Genomic DNA, 24,728 nt, shown 5'->3' on the forward strand with positions numbered 1-24,728 from the left:
GACCAGAGGATAAAAACCTAACAAAATGATTCAGCGTCTGTTTTTAAAAGTGAAAATCCCAATGACAATTTAGTGTCTGGCTTTAAAAAAGAACAAAGGAAATTGCTGAATCCAAAGGCTAAGAAGCAATATAAACAAAGAATTTATCTTTGAGTTCCAACTCACAGCTGCCAGTGCCCAAACGCCAGATGGATTGCTAGCAATCAGCAATGTTGCCCTTGACAAAATTAGCCAGCTCAAACAAACTGTAAAACCTTTGGACCTCTCACAAATGCCAATCCAGCCCTGACTATACAAAGTCCAATACAGACTTTAAAAAGCAACATGAGGAACCCAAAAGTTAAGGTGCAATCTTTCAACCAAAGACATGGGGAAAACTGCAAAATGGGAAAGGAGATGGTTTGCGGAGACTGGAGAGTGAATTAACCAATAATAAAATACACTCCTATTTGCAGGAAAGGTGATACTCTAAGGACTCACACAGGCTAGACTTTAAATCTTAATTTTCACATTTGATAGATTTTGTTACAAGTTGAGCCCTATAATGTTGTCAAGACAGAATGTTTACTAGTGAAATGTGACAAAAAGGAGGAAAATGTTTACAATGCTGAAATTTTTAAGTAGTTGGTTGCAGGGGGCGGGGTTGTTGTTGGAGGGGAGGTGGTATTCTATTTGGACCATGGTAAAGGCAGTGTTGGGGGGTGGGGGTGGCGGGGGGCGGGAAATGTGATGGCCTTTGACACAAAAGCAGTAACTGTAAGGAAAATTACTTTAAAATGTTTGGGGAATCTGTAAGTGTTTTTAAAAATACTTGAAAGGGACTATTATGAGTTTGTATCAATTGTAAAGGGATCAATTATAATTTTCGGATGATATAAAATACTGGTCCTTGTATCCTCGCGATCCCTGATCCCAAAGCAGTGTCAACTTAAGGATGTTAAAATACGGGAGGTACATGGCAGATAGACAAAGAGGAAAAGAGAAGAAATGGAGAAGGGGAGCGATCAGCAAGCCGGGTTGGACAGTACATTTTGGACTGCTACCACTGTTTCTTTCACTTCCGGGTGATTGAATGCCCATAATCAGCCTTACCATGAAAGGGTAAAGGCGGTTCTGGTAGATCCATGCTACCATAACCAATGAGGAGCTGAGAGTTGAGAAGGTTCCAAAAAGAAGTGGCTATCGTGTAGAAGGTTGTACAGGCTGAACCCAGTTACGCGGAAATTGCTGCCTAGGATAATTTGCAAAGTCCTTGAAGGAACAGGATCGGAATTCTGCCCAAGGAAGATCACATCTTGAAGGAATTTTGTGGCTAAAATTGGTGCCATACAGGCTAGGAAGTACAGCCTAGAAGATCTGTGAGATCTGCCTTTGTGTTATCTGCTACTCCATGTATAACCTGTAATTCGCATTGACTATGATTTGCCTGTTAATCTATGGTTAATTTATGTTATTCTGATTCATGTTAAAGTAAAAGTTACATAAGTGAAATCTTGTTTGGTGATTTCTTCATTTGAGGGTCATTTGGTAAACTGGTTCTTTTGGTTTATAAATCCCCATGGAAACTGTAACAATAATGGTAGAAAAATAATAGCTTAAACAAGGAACAAAAACAAAAATACCTGGAAAAACTCAGTAGGTCTGACAGCATCTGCAGAGAGGAGCACAGTTAACGTTTCGAGTCCCAATGACTCTTCATCAGAACTAAGGAAAAATAGAAGAGAGGTGAAATATAAGCTGGTTTAAGGGGGGGTCAGACAGGTAGAGCTGGATAGAGGGCCAGTGATAGGTGGAGATAGCCAAAAGATATCATAGACAAAAGGATAAAGAGGTGTTGAAGGTGGTGATATTATCTAAGGAATGTGCTAATGGGGACATTAAGGGTAGAAAGCAGGACAAGCAAGGTACAGATAGCCCTAGTGGGGGTGGGGTGGGGGGAAGGGATCGAAATAGGCTAAAAGGTAGAGATAAAACAATGGATGGAAATACATTTAAAAATAATGGAAATAGGTGGGAAAAGAAAAATCTATATAAATTATTGGAAAAAGGGGGATAGGAAAGGGGGTGGGGATGAAGGAGAGAGTTCATGATCTAAAGTTGTTGAACTCAATATTCAGTCCGGAAGGCTGTAAAGTACCTAGTCGGAAGATAAGGTGCTGTTCCTCCAGTTTGAGCTTCACTGGAACATTGCAGCAGGCCAAGGACGGACATGTGGGCATGAGAGCAGGGTGCTGTGTTGAAATGGCAAGCAACAAGGAGGTCTGGGTCATGCTTGCAGACAGACCGAAGGTGTTCCACAAAGCTGTCACCCAGTCTGCATTTGGTCTCTCCAATGTAGGGGAAACTGCATTGGGAGCAGCGAATACAGTAGACGAAATTGAGGGAAGTGCAAGTGAAATGCTGCTTCACTTGAAAGGAGTGTTTGGGCCCTTGGACGGTGAGGAGAGGGGAAGTAAAGGGGCAGGTGTTGTATCTTCTGCCGTTGCATGGGAAATTTCCATGGGAGGGGGTTGAGGTGTAGGGGATGATGGAGGAGGGGACCAGGATGTCCAAGAGAGAACGATCCATGTGAAATACCACCGGGGGGGGGTGAAGGGAAGATATGTTTTGTGGTGGCATCATGTTGGAGTTGGCGGAAATGGTGGAGGATGTTCCTTTGAATGCGGAGGCTGGTGGGGTGATAAGTGATGACAAGGGGGACCCTATCATGGTTCTGGGAGGGAGAGGAAGGTGTGAGGGCGGATGCGCGGGAGATGGGCCAGACACGGTTGAGGGTCCTGTCAACCACCATGGGTGGAAAACCTCAGTTAAGGAAGAAGGAAGACATGTCAGAGGAACTGTTTTTGAAAATGGCATCATCAGAACAGATGCGACGGAGGCGAAGGAACTGAGAGAATGGGATGGAGTCCTTACAAGAAGCAGGGTGTGAGGAGCTGTAGTCAAGGTAGCTGTGGGAGTCAGTAGGCTTGTAATGAATATTGGTGGACAGTCTATCACCAGAAATTGAGACTGAGAGGTCAAGGAAGGGAAGGGAAGTGTCAGTGATGGACCATGTGAAAATGATGGAGGGGTGGAAATTGGAAGCAAAATTAATAAATTTTTCCAGATCCAGACAAGAGCATGAAGCGGCACTGAAGCAGTCATTGATGTATCAGAGAAAGAGTTGTGGGAGGGGGCCGGAGTAGGACTGGAACAAGGAATGTTCCACATACCCCATAAAGAGACAGGCATAACTGGGGCCCATGCGGGTACCCATAGCCACACCTTTTATTTGGAGGAAGTGAGACCAGTTTAAGGAGAAATTGTTCAGTGAGAGAACAAGTTCAGCCAGACGGAGGAGAATAGTGTTGGATGGGGATTGTTCGGGCCTCTGTTCGAGGAAGAAGCGGAGAGCCCTCAGACCATCCCAGTGGGGGATGGAGGTGTAGAGGCATTGGACATCCATGGTGAAGAGGAGGCGGTAGGGGCCAGGGAACTGGAAATTGTTGATATGATGTAGGGCGTGAGAGGAATCGCAGATGTAGGTAGGAAGAGACTGGACAAGGGGAGAGAAAATGGAGTTAAGATAGCAAGAAATGAGTTCCATGGGACAAGAACAGGCTGACACGATTGGTCTGCCAGGACAGTCCTGTTTGTGGATTTTGGGTAGGAGGTAGAAGCGGGCCGTCGAGGTTAGGAGACTATGAGGTTGGAAGCTGTGGAGGGAAGATCTCCAGAGGAGATGAGGTCAGCGACAGTCCTGGAAACAATGGCTTGATATTCAGTGGTGGGATCATGGTCCAGGGGGAGGTAGGAGAAAGTGTCTGCAAGTTGATGCTCAGCCTCTGTGAGGTAGAGGTCAGTGCGCCAGACAACAACAGCACCACCCTTGTCAGCGGGTTTGATGGCAAAGTCAAGGTTGGACCTGAGGGAACGGAGTGCGGCAAGTTCAGAAAGAGACAGGTTAGAGTGGGTGAGAGGAGCAGAGAAATTGAGATGACTGATGTTACGCCAACAGTTCTCAATGAAAAGATCAAGAGCAGGTAAAAATCCAGAGGGAGGGATCCAGGTGGAGGGAGAATATTAGAGGCGGGTGAAAGGATCCAATGAACGGGGAGAGGACTCCTGCCTAAAGAAGTGAACATGGGGACGAAGGCAGCGGAAGAAGAGTTCAGCATTGTGCCGAGCCCAGAATTCATTGAGGTGAGGGCATAAGGGTATGAAACTGAGTCCTTTGCTGAGTGTTGAACGTTCAGCATCAGAGAGGGGAAGGTCAGAGGGTATACAGCCAGCTTAAACAAGGCCTTGGTGTGACTCCATTTAAAAGACCATATCTAGGGTTCTTCTCCTCGTGTGTCAGAGATTTTGAGGCCCTGGAGAAGGACAAGAGAAGGGCAATGAGAATGATATCTAGATTGTTGGCTCCTTGCTTTCAGAGAAGGTTCTAGGACTTGCAGTGTTTGTCATTGGAGAATTATCAACTTTAAGCCAATGTGATTGAAATTTTTAAATTGAAGGGATTCGATTCTTTCGACATAAATAGCTCGGTCTGGATGGCGGAACCAAGGAACGTGAATATAATATATAAAAGCATGAATTAGGCTAGATGCCAGGACATATTTATTTTCAAAGGGAGTTATTGATTTCTTCAGTAGATTATCTAAACATGTGATAAGTATGGATTCATTACAGCCTTTCAAAATTAAGCTGAACAAGCTCCTGAGAGTCACGGGTGTCTCAAGATATAGAAAGCAGATGAGAGATGACTGAGTTTATAGATATGTGTTACTGTAGCTTTCCAACAAGACTGTCAGGCAGTGCAATTGTTTTTCAGCTCAGAAAGTTTGCTGGAACCATAAGATTGCATCTGAACGTATAAAAATTAAAGAGTTTGTGGTTTCTTACGAATGAGTGGGCTAAAGCCATATGTGGTTTTCCTAATTTTCAGATGAAATTGCACTGCTGGAAGTTCTGCAGAAAAAAATCGAAGGTATTTTTGATACTTCAGGGAGCTAAGCCATCAAGGCAACTTTTTTAGATTACAATCCATTGCAAGCCTTAGTTACTCCCTGGAGACTGCTTACAATTCCAAGCATGGTACTGTCTGATTTGTAGCCCTCATGTTTACAGGGAGGCAAGGGAGGGAGTGGGTCACCTGAAAATCCAGAAAAAGTACAGGGAAGGTGCAGGCCCACTGTATTTAACAGCAGGACCTCATTAGAATTTTGTTACTCTTGTTTCCTGCCAGGCAGTCAGCCAGGTCGAGTGTTGGGGGGAGGAAGTGTGAGGTGAGGGAAGGGAGGAAGCAAGAGGTCAAGGAAGGGAGGGAGTGAGAGCACTGGGAGGGGGAGAGCGCAAGAGGTCAGAGAGAGGGAGAGGGTGAGAGGTCAGGGAGAGAGAGAGTGGAATGTCAAGGAGGAGGAGAGTGGGAGGTCAGAGAGGAGGAAGAGAGTGAAAAGTCACAGACAGGGAAAGAACAAGAATTTGGGGAAGGAGAGAGCAGGCGATGGTAGGGAAAGAGTGGGCAATAAAGGGGGGAAGAGAGATGGTGGGGGGAAGAAAGATGGTGGGGGTTACAAGGAATCAGGAGAAGAGAGCCAGCGGGCAAATAGAGAGACATGAAGGTGGCAGAGATGGTGAGGGGAGGAGGAGAGACAGTTAGGGGGGATTGAATAAGAGGGGCAACTTGCATTTATGTAGCACCTTTAATGTAGTAAAACATCCAAAGACACTTCAAATGAACATAAAAATTGACATCAAGCCAAAGAAGCAGGTATTGGGGCAGAAGACCAGGCATGTGGCCAAAGAGGTATGTTTTAATCAGAAGAACACAAAGATGGAAAAGCATGGAAGTTTGCTAGGGTCCTGATAACAGTGGCAGGCTTTCATCAAGCGCCATGCATGATACACTCTTGCTCCTTCTGACCCACAAGCAGTGCTGGAAAATTACTTATCTGGTGGATCTGGCAACTCCGCCTTCTTTAAACTGCTGGGTTTCCCTGAAACTTGAGAAACTCAACCCACAGCTGTTAAATAGCTCCCAAGATTTGTGACGCAGAGCCTCATTTAAATATTATAATTACCGATCCACTTTTTGTCGAGAGGGTTATTCAGCTGATCCCACTGCAGTTAAACCAGAGGGGCACATGTTTGCAGTTTATTGTGACGGGCTTCACCATCTGCCCTACCTGCCCCATTTGTCTTGGAGGGGGTTTAAATTACTCACATTCACTGTCTAGACTCTAAGCTCTAGAATACCCTTCCAAACTTCCATGCTTTTCCATCTTTCTGTCCTTCTGATTAAAACATACCTCTTTCGACCTATGCTTGGTCATCTGCCCCAATATCTGCTTCTTTGGCTTAGGATGCCAATTTTTATCTGGGAATGTTCGTTTGAAGTGCCTTACAATGTTTTACAACATTGAAGGTGCTACACAAATAAAAGTTGTTGTTGATTAAGCAATGCTTTATAGAGAACAGGTACCAGGAGCAGTCAGCAGTTTTAGAAGTAAAGCCTTGCAAACCCACCGGGCTTCTTTAAGATGGTTACTAAGGTTAAGGATCAGATTAATCCAGTAAATATTGATGCTGAACTCAGAGATCACACAAGGGCAGCTTGGCCTCAGCGTATTTGATATTAAATTTCCCCGTTGCGTGAGAGGATCAGTTTTTAAGGCAGCATTACGTCTATGCGTTGGCTTCATCGAACTTGGCAAAATTTTCCAATTGCATTCTAATAGTTGTCACAAGTTCCCTGTGGAGCTCTGCAGCACAGCTTCTCAGCTGGTGAATACACAAAGAAAACAGGCAGTGGGGAGCCTGGCCTGGATCCTATTTGATCCAGAATGCCAGCATGTCAAACTATGGTTCCACCTTTATGAGAGTTGCATTTCTCCTATTGACTTTGCTTTGACCAACATTACACTGTTCACTAGAGCTAGTGTATTTTATTTTCTGCTGCTTATTGCTGATTTTCTGCATAGCAACTCTCCTCCGATGCAAACCTCATACAGCAGCGTTCCAGCTGCAGCCATGTCACCTTCAGCTGTAAGCCTTGGGTATCCTGAAACAAAAACAAAAAATGCTGGAAACGTTTCGAGTCCATATGGCTCTTCAGAGGAGTCATACCGACTCAAAACGTTAACTCTGTCTTTCTTTCCACAGATGCTGTCAGACCTGCTGAGTTTTCCCAGCAGTTTTTGTTTTTGTTTCAGGTTTCCAGCATCCGCAGTATTTTGCTTTTATCTTGGTTATCCTGAATTTGGAAAAGAAGAATTGGTGCAGAGTGAGGAATGTCCCAGACGCATGTGCACCTGAGGCACCAGAAAGGCGTCCACAGGTGAACCAGAACATACATGATGTCACCGAAGCATGACTATTTCGGCAGACAGGAAGAGATTTGCCTCTTTGACATCCACGACCCAGCAGGAACGCAGCCATTGAGTTGTCCACTGTAGTGTGATCAGACTACCTCCAGCACAAAAACAGTTTGGCTTGTTGGGGTCAGCATCACCACCACATTGAAGTTTCATATGAACGCTCATTTTAAGCCACCATTGGTGGCATTTGCTGGATCAGTCAGAAATGCGTACACCACTGCATCAAGGTCATTGATGCCTGCCTGTGATCACAAACCAGCTGTGTATTGAGGGAGTGAAATCCCTTTCAATTGATAAAGATGGGTGCTGATAGGAATGACAACCTGCACTGTGGGGAAGCCTGTCTTGCATGTGAAACTTAAGTGCTCTCTCCTCCTGCTTTGTTCCATTAATTCAAAAGGAAATGTAAATATTTCTCTTAGTGTAGAGAGCCTGGCTGACCTCCCTGCTACATCTGGGTATTGTGAACTGTGAGATGTTGCTGATGCCACCTACTGCAGCATAAAGTAAACCTGTGACATAAAAGTTGCCCCTGCCTTGGGTTGATTTGATGCTGCAGTTGTGGCTGCAGCAGGTGACATAGCTCAGTGACAGTCGATAAGGTAGGGACGTTCACTGAAGACCCTCTGTGGATAACGCTCCTATTCAATGACTGATCCTCTCGTCTCCTCTGGCACCATCTTCCGCTCTTTGGTACCTGCCTTGTCACAACCTCCAGCCTCAAAGGGCGAGACCACCTATAATGGCAGTCAGGCTATTTGTGAAATAAAGAGCAAAGAGCAGCACAAGAGCTGTCAAACATCTCTTGCTACAGTCAAAGTGAGCTTTCCAGAGAGCTACAATACATCATAACTTGCCTCAAAGTCATGCTGTAGTCACCAATATTAAAGAAGCAACTAACCTGCAAGTACGACATGATGCCTTTAAATAGTGCTGCTGAGGAAGCCTTCCATCCAGTTAGCGCCATGTTATACGACAACTTATTTATATAGCAGCTTTTTCATAATAAACCAGGTGCTTACCAGGAGCACCAAACCACATAAGGAAACATCAGGTCAGTTGACCAAAGGTGTGGCCAGAGAGATAAATTTTAAGGATCATCTTAAAGACAGGAACGGAGGCCAGGAGGGGAAGAGGTGCAGGGAGAGAATTCCAGAGCTTAGGGCCTAGGTAACTGAAGACGCAGCCACCTATGGTGGAGCGATTATAATCAGGGATGCTCAAGAGGCCAGAATTAGATGAGCTCAGATATCTGAGGGTTGTGGGGTTGGAGGAGATTTGAGACAGGGAGGGGTGAGACCATGGAGGGATTTGAAAACAAGGATGAGAATTTTAAAATCAAGACTTTGCTTCACGGGGTGCCAATGTAGGTTAGTGAGCACAGGGCACAGGGATGATAGGCGAATTGACTTGGTTCCAGTTAAGACACAGCAGAACTTTGGATGACCTCAAGTTTACAAAGGGTAGACTGTGGGAGCCCAGCCAGGAGTGCATGAAATAGTCAAGTCTAGAGGTAACAAATGTATGGATGAGGGTTTCAGCAGCAGATGAGCTGAGACAGGGGCAGGGCTGAGCAATGTTACGGAAGTGGGAATACGCAGTCTTAGCAATGGCACAAATGTGAGGTTGGAAGCTCATCACAAGGTCAAATATGTGACACCAAAGTTATGAACACACTGGCTTAATCACAGGCTGTTGCCAGGGAAAGAGTTGGAGTCAGTGACTGGGGGATGAAGCTTGGAGTAGGGGCTGAAAACAATTACTTCGGCCTTCGCAATAGTTAATTGGAGGGAATATCTGTCCATCCTGGACGTGCTGTCAGATAAGCAGTCTGATACTTTAGCAACAGTGGGGGGAGTTCAGCTGGTGGTTTTTATGTTTTTGGTTATCAGGTTCACTTTGTCTGGCGAAAGTTAGCTGCACCCTTGATATTAACACATTAGTTGGTGCTTGAAACAATACAGGCAGAGAGACCGATTAACTGAACAAACACTGGTAGTTTATTGGAACTAAGAACAGAGCATGAACACCACATGTGCTTCTTCAATCACCCCCAGCTCTAGACTTACAGTTACCCAAGAAGCCTGAACTGTGCAACAATTGGTCAATACAGTCACACGGTCAACTAACTACATTCTCTTAAAGGTACATTGCACTCCATTTTACCACAGTGGTGAGGTTGAGCTGGGTGTCGTCATCTTACCTGTGAAAACTAACACTGTGTTTTAGGATGATTTTGCTAAGGGGCAGCATGTAGATGGGAAATAAGAGGAGACCAAGGCTAGAGCCTTGGAGGATGCCTGAGGTAACTGCAGGAACCACTGCAAGTGATTCTCTGGATATGATTGTGATTGGCATCTTTCCACTTGCAAGGGATGATGGGGATAAAGCCTTAGAATTTTGCTGGCTTCAGATGAGGGATTTAAACAAACATGGAGCTTTATGAAAGACGGGCATGGATTTGGGAGGTGACAACACATTCAGCGAGGAAAGGAAAGTTGGAGATGGGGCGTTTGTTTGCAAGGACAGTGGAGTTAAGGGTTGTTTTTTAAAGGAGGGGAGTGATGACAGTAGATTTAGAGGAGAGAGGCAACACCTGGAGAGAGAAAACTGCTAACAAAATCAGCTGACCAGGAGGGGAAGTTGGATGATCAGCTGTTTAGTGGGAATAGGTTGGAGAGAGCAGGAGACAGATCTCACAAACTAGACAAAGATGTGAATTAAGGGTGAGAGAAGAGGATCTTTAAAGGAAGTTTGGCCCAGTGGGCTAGTGGAAGGGAGGGACATGGCAGAGGCAGCTGATCCGATGGCTTCAACCCCAGTGAGAATGTAGTCTATCAGCTCCTCGCTTTTCGTGTTGTATATTGTATTATTATTGTAAACAGCAAATGAAATATTGAAGCAATCAAAAATGGAATAAAGTGTCTGGAGCACAGGACCTTGATTTAAATCCATTATTCTTTACTCAAGATGCTGCAACATGTGCTCCTGCTACCAGTGGAAGCTCCTGTACTAATATATGCACATGTATTCTGCCTGCCATATTTAGTAAGCCACTTAGGAGCCAAAATCTTCACAAACACGTTTACAATGACACTACACAGGGTAATTATATAAATGCTTAAACCTGCTGCAATGAGTAACAAGATCCAAATGGCAGGCAAATGGACAATCAGAAAATGACAAATGATTGTTGGGCAGAGAATATTGTTGCAGATTACTGGACATTAAAAAGTTATTTCAAAGATTGTATTAGAAAAAAGTTAACTTTTGGACAGAACAGAAGCCTGCATCATAGTGTGAGAAGCTCACCACAATCCTTGGAACAGCCACTGTTACATAAAAAAAATTGGCTTATATACTGGATATGGTCACTTATTCACATATCAGACTCATGTGTAGTCATCACTGGTGTGGGAGGATTGGCCTCGGAATGGTCTAGGATGCAGATGGACTCTGGCCCACTTCCTGTGGTGAAAGCTTTGAGCAATAACAGTTTAAAGGCTGGGAGTCTAATTGGGATAGATTTAAAGGAATGCTGGCATCTCTCCCTTCCTCTCCCACTTTGGCTCCAGGCAGGTAATGTGAACAAGTGCCAAGTTAAGCAAAGGTATTTGATCCATAGTTGGCAGCATGTGCAAATAGCCATATTGTTATTGATTATGAACTAAATATGTTTAAGTCTTACTATTGTGAAACTCTGTCACTATAATCAATGCACCTTTTAAGATAGTTACAACCATAAGTGTTAAGGCAATGAGGCACATGGGACATCAGTCCAGGATCTGCAGTGGGAATCCCAGGCTATTTTAATGAACATGGTTCAGTTACATCCCACCAGCATGGTATTGGGGATACTTCTGGCAGATTTTAGGCATTAAAGATCGCTACACAAAAATTCAGAGTCCCAGTGCCCATTGGCATTAAATGTCGGTCATGAGTTAAATATCTCCCCCATGGTCTCTGACAGGTACTGACCATGCTGAAACTGTCTCGATCAAATTACATTGTAATAGCCCAGCGATAACTAACAGATGTGTGCATCTGGAAAAACAATCACTACTTCACTGGCTTCTTCCTAATATCTTTAATGCAGTGTGTAAGATTTTGGGTTCAGGAGTCACATATACCTAAGGTAGGCAGACAAGTATTTGCAAATAATATTAAGGTGGTTTATTAAGCTTATCAAGAAGCAACAGTTTAGATATTATGCATTAGCTAAATAAACAGGAAAAGTATAAGGCCCCCGACAGTTGAGAGAGGTTCACTGATCCCAGACGGCGAACGGATAGTTGGCACAGTGTGTTGATCTTAGTAGCTTGTGATGGCAGCATTCTGCTCTCTAGCCGAGGTGTCGGGGAACTCTTCCCCTGGCCTCCTCACTCTTTCCTGGTCCACCTTGCATCTGAAGAAGATGGCTGCCTGACGAAGACTACCACCTGACAAGTACTTCCCTCTGTCTCAAACGCTCATTATTATACTTCATTTCTAGAGGCTAATGGCCCTTGTCAGCCATTTGTTTGAGCTTTTCTAACCAATGAACACTGAACAGGTACCCAAAACGTCAGGATGGTCACCTTACCCCTGTCCTTCACTTAGCTTGAGGTCGCTTTTTAGTTTACCTCATGCTGAGGGTCACTTGCTAACCCTTACCAGACACCCATAGATAAAAGGATACTCAAGGCACAAGAAGACTCCCTGCTATCAATTCTGGATTGTGTATATCTTTGTTTTGCCTCAGGCCCTGGCTGCTAAGAAAGTTTTTTTTCTCTGAAGAGAGACAGAACAGAAACCACAACCCTCTGCTAAGGGCTTAAAATACAATGGTATATTGTATTACAATTCTATAATATTCTTAAAGACACCATTTCTTACAAGAGCCAAAAGAGGAGAAGCTGATTACTCAGCAGCAATTGCGTAAGTTATTTTAAGGGTGGTATTTCAGAAAAACATGCTTTTCCAATAAAGAAAATGCAATACAAAGTGGAAGTTCATAACTTAAGCAAGGAAGTAATGATGAATCCTTATAAAGCACTGAAATATTGGGTGGAATCTTGCTGCAGTGGCGAGTGTCCTGATGGCAAGATCAGAAATGAGCAAGGCTAACGCTCGGAAGGGGGACACTGGCCATGCAATCACGTAGTGACCAGTCAATTAGCTATGCACAGTCGTGGGGCCCAGCCAATTATGCAGGGGGCTAGGCAGGAAGCCTGGTCATCTAAGATCCGGGCTTCACACTTAAATGGCATCCGGACAGGCATCCACTTTCTGCAAGCCAGCAGCATTATTCTGTCTGTCAGAGGGGAGGATTTTCAATTGAAGCTGCTGCCACCCACTCCCCACCTGCCACCCTTGGATCCTAGGAACAACAAGCCGTCACCCTGCATCCTCCATCAGTCACCTTTGACCTTCCCTCCATCACTCTCGACCCTTCCTCCATACCCCATAACTGATGGCCTACTGTGGCCCTCAAGCAGCCCGTCATCACCTTTGATCAACTGTCTGACAACCTCGAGCTGTCCTTCGTCACCCTCGAACCACCACCTGTCATCCTTGCCCCTCCCTCTATCATTGACCTGCCTTCAATCATCCTTGATCTCCCCTCTATTAGATTGTGCTGCCTTCAGGAGAGATTGTCATTCCCTCTGTCATCCAGCTTCCTCTCTCTCTCCCCCCACGGCTCTTCTGAGGACTGCTATGACCTGACCTCCCTCCATCCGTCAGGCCCCAGTCTCACTAGACCATCACCCAAGTTCAATGCAACAGCTCAGCCTCCTCTTCCCTAGTCCAACAAACTCCCCCATACAAGAAACCCAGCTCCTAGTCACTCCAAATCCACCAGGAAGAATATCTCACCTGCTGCATTCCGTCTTTAACCAGTTGTCAGCCTGAAGGCGCGTGTATCTCATTTGCTGCCGACTTAATCGCAAAAGTACAATTTAGCCTGGTGACCATGTGTTTAATGAGTATGTATGACTTGCTAATGCATTAAAAATATGTTCCTGCCGCTTGCCATCGGGAATCACAATCTGCTTTAATCCGCCGCCAACTTACTTCCCACATTTCATCCTGCCGTCGGGAAGCTGATATTTCACCTCCCGCACATTTAAGTGCCCCCCGCCTGTCTCATTTCCTGCTCCTGGAAGCTTCAACAGATTCCGCCCACTGTGTCCAATTCCGGGCATCGCATTTTACGCACAATGTGAAGGTTTTGGAGAGGATGCTGAAAAGATTTCATGAGACTGGTTCCAGGGATGAGGAACTTCAGTTACATGGATAGATTGGGGAAGCTAGGGTTGTTCATGTTTGAGAAGAGCAGGTTGAGAGGAGATTTTATAGAGGTATCCAAAATCATGAGGAGCCTAGGCAGAGTAGATAGAGAGAAACTGTTCCCATTGGTAGAAGCATTGAGAATCTGAGGGTACCAATTTAAGGTGACAAAAGAACTAAAGGTGATGTGAGGAAAAGATTTTTCACCCAGTGGGTGTTTCGGATCTGGCGTGCACTGCCTAAAAGGGTATTGGAGAAAAATATTATCTTGCCTTTCAAAAGGGAATTGAAGCGAAAAAATTTGCAGGGATATGAGGAAAGGGCAGGGGCTGCTCTTGCAGAGAAACAGCATGGACACGATGGCATAAATGGCCTCCTTCTACACTGTAACCATTCTATGATTCTACTGTAAGAAGAGAAATGTCTATTTTATGTGATGTGTACATTCCTAGCTCACAATCGGAGAAACCAACCTCAGCAGTATTCGTTCTTCATGTTTGATTCATGCTCCATTTCCAGAGAGTAAAGTCCATCTTCTACTTTACACTCAGGCTGGAGAGTTGTCTATGGATATGCTGAACCTCACTTTTCTATGGTGCCCTATGGTCAACAAATGCATAGGAACAGCTCCTTGTTCTTGCATTATTAAAACTGGCTTCCTTATCTCAAAAGTGAAATAGTAGAACAATACTTGGTGGAATTGCAATGTTATAAGGATTAGGGAATTGGGCTTATACTATCGAGTCCAGCTAGTGGAAAGGGACCACATTTCCCTCCATCACTGCACTGACTTTTGTAAAAAGGGGTTATAATGTCAAGATCCATGAGTTTCTAATGGCTCTTTCCTCCTACCCAAGGTCTAACTCATTGGATCAGTCCTGATGCACGAACAGTTGGATGCGCTACAGATCAGAAGTCTAGCCCTACAGTTATGTGGAATATCCACATTTCTCCCTGCATATGAACTTTTATCTCTGAAAGGAGCACTTAGCAGACAGGAGCTATAGGATTAGCCTATTTCACTGTCTATGGGCGGGATTTTCCGGCGTCACCCGCCGCTGGGGTTTTCCGGTTCTGCCGAAAGTCAATGGACTTTTGGCTGGGCCGCTACATTCCCTGCCACGGCGGGGCTGGAAAATCCCAGCCTATGCCTTCCGGAAGTCCCTCACAGTTCTTGCCACAATTCTCCAAAACTTCCACTTATATACAAAGAGCCAAAGCATGAAGATTTTCACAAAATCACAGAATTTTTACATTGCAGGAAGAAGCCATTTGACTCATTGGGCGGAATGGTTCCCGATTTGCACTAAATGCGGTAGTGGGCGGGGAAAAAGTCGATTTACCCGCCAGCCACAATGGTGGGTTTTCGCAAAGTATCGTCAGTGCCAATGCCCTGCAAAAATGGAAAGCCATCCAGTGCAGAAAGAGGATGAATGGTCTCATCCATTCCGCCAGGGTAACTTACTCTTCTCATCACTCTCAACTCACACACTCACAAGCCCATCACATATCCACCGGGATCTCACACCTCAAGGGACAACACCACTAACTCTCACACACACCCTCACATCTCCATCAGGCTCATATCCTCTGGGGCTCGTGTCCTCATCCCATCCACAACTGCGCTCACCACACAAACATTCCACGCAGTGCTATGCGTCCTGCTCACGCCCTCTCCATCTGTTTTCATGCAGGAGAAGCTGGCTGACAACAGCAGGGAGAGGTCCCAGATAGGGGTGCAGTGGCCCACATTAGACACCATACTCACATTACAGAGCACGCCATCGCGCTGACTGGTGAGGGCTTAGACCTTGCCTGTGGTGACGGTGAGGTCAGCGGTGAACACTGCACAACATCATCCCTCTCTCAACACAACTGTGAGCATTCTCTCTCTCCTGCTTTTGACTCTGCTGCCATGCACTAATTATCTCTACTTTGGTTCAGAGGGAGCTCGCCAAGTGACAAATGCCCTCAGCCAGCCAGTCCCTCAGCTCCATCCAGGTCCTCACCTCCAGCCAAGAGGACACCTCTTTCATTGAAGAGCTGGAAATAAGCAGCCAGGAAGATCTGTCACAGCGCTTACCCACGCCCTCCACCAATGCAGAGACACACACCTCGGTGGGACCTAGATCCAGAACAGGCTTGGGTTCATAATCTGGTGGTCACCACACAAACATCTGTCCACAGCAGGAGGTGGCAGGTTCATGAGAGCTCCCCGACACTCGGAGGGCTGTTGGGGAAGAGGCATCTGTGAGGGCCCAGTCAGACGATGAGTCTCTGGATTTGGCCTTTGAACCCATCGTGGAGGGTCAGCAGAAGGCGGGGGAAACATCACACAGGGCTGTTGGAAGCCATCAACAGATTGGCATGTGAGTCGGAGTGCATCCGCCAGCTCTCTGATGAAGTAGTGCCCACATGTGCATGTATGGTGGTCTCCTTGAGGAGGATGGTGGATGCCATGGAGACCCTGGTCCAGCAGAATGCAGAGATGTGCAGACCTGCACTCCATTGCAGTAGCTATGGGTGAGTTCCTGCAGTGGCAACGCAAGAGGGAAATGGAGCGCCTTGATGTCCTTCCAGGTGCTCCTGCCCCTCAAGGAGTCAGGCCGGGGTCCTCGAGCGCCCAAAGGGAGGAGGAGCGGCAGCCGGGCGCCCTGGGTCATGCACTCAGAAATCTCAGAGGCTGACCTCTCCCTCCGAGTCCTCTTTTGCCTGTGACACTCCTCAACCTCGTCCTCTGCCATCAGAGAGGAAGCAAAATACTCCTAAACCCCAGAGCTTGTCCCTAACTCCAATATCTCTTCCCAGTGCTGCAAAACCCACCACCATGCTGCTAAGCACCAGATCCCCCAATAATAAAATTCAAAAAAGCTGGATTTCCCACCATTTTCTGTTTTTATTTCAGATTTCCAGCATCCACAGTATTTTGCTTTTATTCCAGATCCTCCATCTCAGTTTTGTCAAACCCAGGACTGGCCTTCAGTGCATGCAATTAAAAGTAATTTAACTCATTCAATCATCAGTAGCCAGAGTCAGTAACCTCATCTGGATAATAGTATGTTTATGCATTGCATTTCGTAACGCTTCATGGTTATAAAAGAACATATCACCTGATGGAGAATTTTCTCCCTGTCGGCGGGGGGCTGAGTGAGAGCGGGCGCCGCCATTTTATATGGGCGGGACAATTAAGGCCCACCCAGCATGACGCCCGGAAGCGCTGAGCACTCCCTGTACAGGCGGGGGGAGGAGGCTGAGTTGGGGCCTGTGCTCGCACAGAAATCTCCCTGAGGCATGGAGTTGCCTCAGGGAGTTTAATTATATTCTGAAAAATTTAAATAAAGAGAAGAAAAAGATTTCAGACATGTCCCCTCATGTGACAGTGTCACGTGAGCTGGGACATGTCAACGAATTTTAATTAAAAAATGTATTGAAATTATAAATCCTTCATGAAACCTCATCCAGCCCATGGATGAGGTTTCATGATAAATGCGAAGGCCACCTGGGCTCTTCGCACGCCCACCAACCTTAAGGTTGGACAGGCAGCTCCGTTAATTATTTTAATTAGTCTTTAAATGGCCTTAATAGGCCTTTGACAGTTCGGCGGGCACACAGCCGACTCTAATGCATGCCCGCCAAACTAAAGATCTGAATGACGTGCGGTGACGTTGGGACACACACCGACGTCACCGCGCATCATTTTACGTAGCAGCGAGCGGGGCCTGCCCCTGCACGCCGACCCGAAGATTCTGGCCCTGGTCAACTATCTGCTAACGTGGTTGATCTTAAATGCCCTCTGAACAAGGGAAACTAGGGATAGACAATAAATGCTGGCCTAGACAGTGGCGCCCACATCCCGTGAACGAATAAATAAAAATTTTAAAATGTCACGACCATGTCTGCAGGTTGTGAGCATTAAAGCGAGCTTAAAAAATTATGTGAATTAATAAAATTAAGACAGATGAATTTAAGGTAGATATAAATGTACCATGGAAAGTAATGTACATTGGAAAAGGAAACATGTGCAATTAACAAAAAGGCAAAAGGATAAATCTTTGACTGTTTTTACGTTATCACTATCTTCAAAAAGATATTGGTGCAGTAGGAAGGGTTAAGTGAGGTAATAGATACATTTTTTTAATTAACAAAACTCAACTTGTTTCACTGGAGAAAAGGCTGAGAAAGGCAGGACTCATGGAAGGCATGGAAAATGTAGATGCAAGCAGACTACTTAACTATGCAAATCGAGGCAAAGTATAAAATTAACAGGCCTCAAGCAAAACTAGAGATTAGAAATTTACAGAAAATCCTTACAAAAGATCCTAACAGAATAGTGACAAAAGAATGTACTCACAGTTAAAGCAGATAATACCCGCTCAATGGGCTTATGAATAGCCCTGGAGACTATGGGAATGACTACAACAGAAATTATTAAATACTGTTCATAAGGGCATGCTGCTGCAGTTTTACAGCCCTGGACTGAGTTGTTCCATCATGATGTTACCTGCAACACACTGGCCCCAGGCCTGATCTCAGCCCACTGCAGCCCACTCCACCACTGCCACACTCAAAAAGCTTCTGAAGTAAAGATAATTGTACCTCTCACATCTCAGAAAAGGTTAAACAACAGTAAGTTAAATAAGTGAACACTGTGTAGCCTCAGGTGCCATTATTTTTGATTCAACCATTCTTCCACGAGAATCTTCAAAGAGTCGTATTTCATTCCAGAAAGAGAAGCATTTATTTCAAGGCATGCCAGATGCCCATCCCTGTGTTAGAAGGTGCTCAGTAAGCAACTAGGATTGCCTAAGGAATCTGTGCTATAATAAAAAGTTAAGAAAGATTGGCATATTCAAGGGGACCTGTGCTATTTTTTTTAAATCATGAAGGGGATTGATGGAATTTAATCCAGGCATGTTGTTCACAATTGATAGGTTTGAAAAACTAATTAAATAGTAACATATTAGAAAGAGGAAATTCATGCAGAATCATTTCATACCACGATTCACAGGAATAATAAATTACCAGAAAGAATAGTACTTAAAAGCAACCCAACCCAACCCAAAAACAGCCAATTTTCCTCTTCCCAATGTCCCATGTGCACCAGTTTCTGGCATTAAGAGGAGGCAAAGTGTAGTATAAGGGTCTGACACAGAAAGTGTTAATGTGGGGCTGGGTACAGTACAACCCACGATGTGATGTAAAGGAACACATGACCTGAGTCTAGAGGGCAGTCTTGTACTGGGCAGAGATGTCTTTAGAGTAGAGGCAAGCATGGAAACAGCCCCTAGCTTAGACCTTATACATTATATGTGTAAGTGTGGTGGAATACTCCCCACTTGCCTGGATGAGTGCAGCTCCTACAACACTAAAGAAACTGGATACGGTCCAAAGCAGCCCGCTTGATTGGCACCACATCCACAAACATTCACTCCCTCCACCACCGATGCACAGTAGCAGCAGTGTACCATCTACGAGATGCACTGCAGGAATTCACCAAGGCTCCTTAGACAGTACCTTCCAAACCCACGACCACTACCATCTAGAAGGACAAGGGCAGCATATAGATGGGAATATCACCGCCTGGAAGTTCCGCTCCAAGTAACTCACCATCCTGACTTGGAAATATATCGCCTGTTGCTGTCGCTGGGTCAAAATACTGGAACTCCCTTCCTAACAGCACTGTGGGTGTACCTACACCACACGGACTACAGCAGCTCAAGAAGGCAGCTCACCACCAACTTCTCAAGGGAAATTCGGGATGGACAATAAATGCTGGCCCAGCCAGCGAAGCCCGCATCCCATGAATGAATTTTTAAAAAATTATATATGTATATAGTTACTAGTAGGTAATAAACACTTACTGTTAAACTATACAAGACGCAAAATCTCTTCATGAGACCTACTGAGCTACACACAACATTTTACAACTAAAAGGTGTGATAACCCATGGGCCTGAATTTTACTGCTGGCTTCAAGACCCTGACATCAGGGTGGAAAACAGGTTCCAAACCCACACTTGCCGGCAGCAGGATTGGCTCAGTGATTTTAATGCAGGCAGACTCCTACTTGGCTACCCGCAGGCCCACTGTCCAATTAAGAATGCCGGACAAGCTTCTGACACTGCCGCCCAATGAGGGTCAGCAGCTCTGAAATCAGTAAGCAGGGCCACTGGGAGAGGTGGTCGCTGCTGAGAAATGCAGAGGCCTTGTGGTGCCTCCAGGTAAACATATTAAAAATAAAATATTCGGGGAGCCAAGGAGCAGAGGGGAAATCCCTCCAGGGGAAGTGTCGGGGCAGCGGGAGCTGCACCTGGAGAATGAGAGAAATCAGTGTCCATGCGCCCGCAAAGTCAGGTAAGCGGTGTCTGGAGGCACTAAGGCCTGTCAGGAGGGCTCCAGTGAGGAGGTGGGGGTTGCTGAAGGCAGGAGGCACAGTTGCCCTCGGAAGCTGCCATTACCACCTGGAGAGGTCCTTCTGAGGACCAAAGAGTCCACAGGAAACCAAGAGAACTCCATTCCCCACAGAGCCTGCCTGGAGGACATCAGAGTAGAGCCTCCCAGTCCCCCCACCCCCCTCTCCCCCCCACCACCTCCTCCACCACTGGTAAAATGCTAGCAGAGGTGGAAAAAGGCTGTTAATTAGCCACTTACGTGGGAGGATGAGCAGACATCTGCCACCTTTTCCACCCCTGGCAAGACGGCACGGCAATGGGAAGATGATGGACATGCCACCTGTTGCGTTCCCATGCCATTTCTCAGTCCATCCCTAAAGGGCTGGAAAATCCAGCCCATGGTTCTTATATTGACAGCTCTGGTGAGGTCTTTGAAACTTGTTCTATGCCGCAGCCGTGTCCTGAGATCTAAACTCCTAGGCCAGAATTTTCCTGTCCTGAATCGGATGGGAATGGAGGCCAAACAAAATGGCCAAACAAAATGGCCACCAAGCGGCACAAACAGAAACCTCCCTCAGCTCTGCCAATTAAGGCCCGGGGGAAACAAAATAGCGCTCCCAACAGCATGGAGTCAGAGGTGGGAACACAATTCAGGTTCTGTCCGATTCCTGCCTCATACCAGAAAACTGGGCCCTTAGTATTGATTTCCTGAACTTCTTTCTACTGCTAGTGCAGGTGTCATTTGGAGGGTGGGGGTGAGGGGGAGCCGGGGGTGATTTCTGACCACCCCTCCCACTTCACCACCACCATAGGGGGAAAAGGTTCCCTCTCTCCTCCTGCAGAAGTGCACCTATGGTCCCCAGAAGGAAAGTTTAGGTGTCCTGTGTTCAGATCTCCACCAACCTTCAATTCTGCAGGATCCTCCCAAAACCCTTTCTCCTAACCCCACCAGCTTGCCACATGGCTGCCTGATTGTCCGCAGGCTGGTAGCTGCCTACAGTCCATTTTGGGCAGAAAGTGGACCGGGGCAATAAGTTAAAATAGCCTGGGTCTAGCACATGCAACAGCAGAGGAGTTAAAATTAGGGCCTTGTCTTTGGAATGGGAAGACAAGGATTTTTCTGGAAAAGAACCCAAATTAGTAGCTGCCTCACCTCTAGCAGCTGATAAACTTCTTCACAAGGCAGCCTTGTGTGCTACCACTTTCCCAGGGGCCAGCTCTTCACTATGATCTGATGGGCTGAAAGCCTGGAATAAAACAAAGGCATCATGAGAGCTGCTTAGAAATTTGGCATCATACAAACTGTTCATCAGTATTTCATACTGGCAGTCAATGTATAGGGGGACCTTTTAGCACATCAGCATTTTGACATTAATCATCACACCACTTTTGCTATGATGTCAGCCTTGGCTCAAGAGTAGCACTCTTGCCTCTGAGGTAGATTGTGTGTTCACTGTTCAGGCCCCACTCCAAATACTTGAGCTTCTACAGATGATATTGAAGTGCTGTACTGTTGTAGGTGCCAAGTTATGATGCTTTCTACCCTCTCAGGTCGATGTAGTGACCCTGTGACACTGTCAGAAGAAGCCTTGTCTCCTAATCAATTTTTATCCCTCCACTAAACAGATGAGTATTGCTGAAAAAAGAGACATGTTGAAGCTTTTTGTCTTGCACTCATCAGGACACTTCTCATGAATACCAATATAAGGGGAAAACAACAATTTATACTGTATATGAAAAAAGTGCTGATTGGTTGCCAGGTGGACTCTGATTGGTAGAGGCATTGCCATGGAGAATGTACCAGTGACGGTGACTGACAATTAACTGCCAAGCGTTGTTTGAAACTTAACGAGGTAGCTTGACCCTGATTGGTCAAGGCATTGCCCTGAGGAATGAGTCAGCGAGTGGCTGTCACTTATTTTGTTTAGCTGAAACAGGTGCAATGTGTGTACATGTTCTTTCTGTCTGCAATTTGCAGACAGAAAGAACATGTACGCACATTCCTCAGGGCAATGCCTTATCTAATCAGGGTCAAACTGCTTGGTTTAAATTTCAAACAATGCTTGGCAGTTAACTGTCCGTCACCATAACTGGTGCATTCTCCATGGCAATGCCTCTACCAATCAGAGTCCACTTGCCAACAAATCTGCACTCTCTTCACATACAGTATAAATTATTGTTTTCCGCTTACAATGGTATTCTTGTGGTGTCTTGATGAGTGCAAGATGAAAAGCTTCAACATGTCTCTTTTTTCAGCAATACCCAAATTCTGAACTTCCAAACAACTATTTAAAACAGATAATCTGGCCAATTATCTCTTGGCAGTCTGTAGGGCTTTTCTGTGTATAAATCGGCTGCCACCTTTGGCTACACAACAGTGAGAACACTTTCAAAGTATCTCACTTTGGATGTCCTGAGGTTGTGAAAGAAAGACACCATATAAATGCACTTTCTTTCTTTCCTAAGTTAGATGGTTCATGCACCTGACAGATTCCACTTCTCTTCATGCCACTTCCCAGACTTCATTGCCCAGGTTGCACCATTCTATACTATAAAATGAAGTCACTTTGAATCCATCTTGTTGGTGAGAAGGCTCACAACACAAGTCAAAAATTCACTCACACACTTGCAATAATTTTACAACCATTTCCATTGCAGGCAGGCAAAGCTCCTCACCAAGAGCTGAGTTGCTCTTGCAGAGATCCAACATGGACACGACGGGCCAAATGACCTCCTTCTGTGCTGTAACAATTCTATGATTCTCTGATAGCGTGAGCTCATGAAATTACTCTATGTAATTAGCACACCTTTTACTGAGTTTTTAAAGGTATCTTTACTCATCCACCTTGCTCCCTCTTGCAATCTGACATTAAGTCACGAAGTCGGGCTCTGTAGCACCTCTGGTGTTGGTGCTACAGGGGACTGGAAGGGCTGAAAATGGTGGTTGATCCACATCTGATGCTTGGAAGGGTGAGAGCATGGGTATGCCATGCGGCACTGGAAGAATGCAGAGAGCGCGGATTGTGACATCAGTCAGTGTCTAATGCTGATTTGGTGCCCAGTCTGCCCATTTTGGATCATACAAGCCCTGTTAATGCTTCATCTTAAACACTTCCAGCTGTACCAGGGACATCCCCAACTGCCACCAGCCCACTGCCCAGGCCCCCAGCACCCCCACGCCAGCCCCTCACTGCTGTGAGTTAAAAGGATCAGCATGGGAACTTCAGATAAGGCGCTGCCTCCAGATAGACACAAGTGGGTCACACTGGGGAGGGCTAGACAACAACAACTGCAACAACTCTCACACCACCATCCCCTGCCCGCACTCCCCCCACCCCCACCCCCACAACAGGCAGCTTCAGAATATTGTAATTACATGGGGCAAGGAGACCATGGAAGGGTCAGTGCTGCACAGCAACTGAGATTTTTGGCCGGAATTACAACCTATAGACCTTCACAGCAGAAATATAGCTTCCTCCTTTGACTACAAGCTCAAAGTTTACCATTTACCCCAAAATAAATTTGAAATGCTATCAAGTAAACAGATTTGTTCTTCACGTATGACACAGTGGTTAAAACTACAAGTATATTTTGCTTACTGTGAGTTTCCACTGACCTTTGCTGTTCACCACCAACATGCTACAAGTCACAGAGCCAAGAAAGTGTGTCCTGTGTTGTTGAAGTCAGGAGGCTGCTGAACTTTTGCAAAGAGCTCAATGGAGTTTGAAGGTCTCGAGCAAAAGACTTGGGGGCTATGGTTGCAGTTCCGCTTGGGTGCAGCACGGCAGGGAGACAGAACACAGGCAGCAGAGAGGAGAAGCTGTGTGCAGAGGTAGGAGGAAGAGGCTCTTAATGGAAGTCAGTACCCACCTATGATTTTCAGGAAGCCTTTTCTCCTACCTCCACCTCAGCTAGGAGCAGTGGCAGGAATTTTCCAGCCACTCACGCCAGCGGGATCTTCCAGTCCTGCCAATGTGAATGGGCATTTCAATGGCTCGCTGGCCCCGCCACGGGGAAACCCACCACTGGGGTCGGGGGGGGGGGTCAGGAAAATTCTGGCCAGGTGGCTATGATTCTCCAAGGAGATGGTCATTTAAGTGTGCCACCTCCTTCTACTGGACGTGAAGCTGCAGAGCAGGGCAAGAACACCATGGCCTTCAGTTTGCACGCCTCAGAATCCTTCCAAGCAGGAACTGGCAACGTCATCAACATCTCGAAGTTCACCATGCATCGCTGCCTCAAGGAGGCCACAGTGGCCAGTACACAAGGAAAGGGGACTTCATTGCCTTCTCCCTAACCAGAGGGAAGAGAGAGAAGTGGGCACACGGCTTTGTCAGCACAGAAGGATTCCCATCCACTGTACGGTGTTTGTGAGACTGCTCACAGTACTGACAGCCAAGCTAGGGGGCGCAGTCCTCTAGAATGTAAACAGAAAGCAGCTGCTGCACATGCTCAGTCTGCTCACAGCCATCAATGAATAAATGCTTCACACACACACACAGAAATTGAGAATCTAGTTTCTTCAGCCTCTGGAGTACAAAACATAACAAATAGCACACACATGGCTCTGCAGGCACTGCACTATTTCCCGGTATGTCCTAATCAATGGTTTAAGGGACAGACCCTCCAGCCGTCTGTTACAAGGCCAGTGCCATCAAGGGGCATCCCTGAGAGATAGACTCCCTACTCCGAGGGTCCCACTTCTCCAG

The sequence above is a fragment of the Cetorhinus maximus genome, chromosome 7 (genome assembly GCF_964194155.1).
Source record: "Cetorhinus maximus chromosome 7, sCetMax3.hap1.1, whole genome shotgun sequence".
NCBI lineage: Eukaryota > Metazoa > Chordata > Chondrichthyes > Lamniformes > Cetorhinidae > Cetorhinus > Cetorhinus maximus.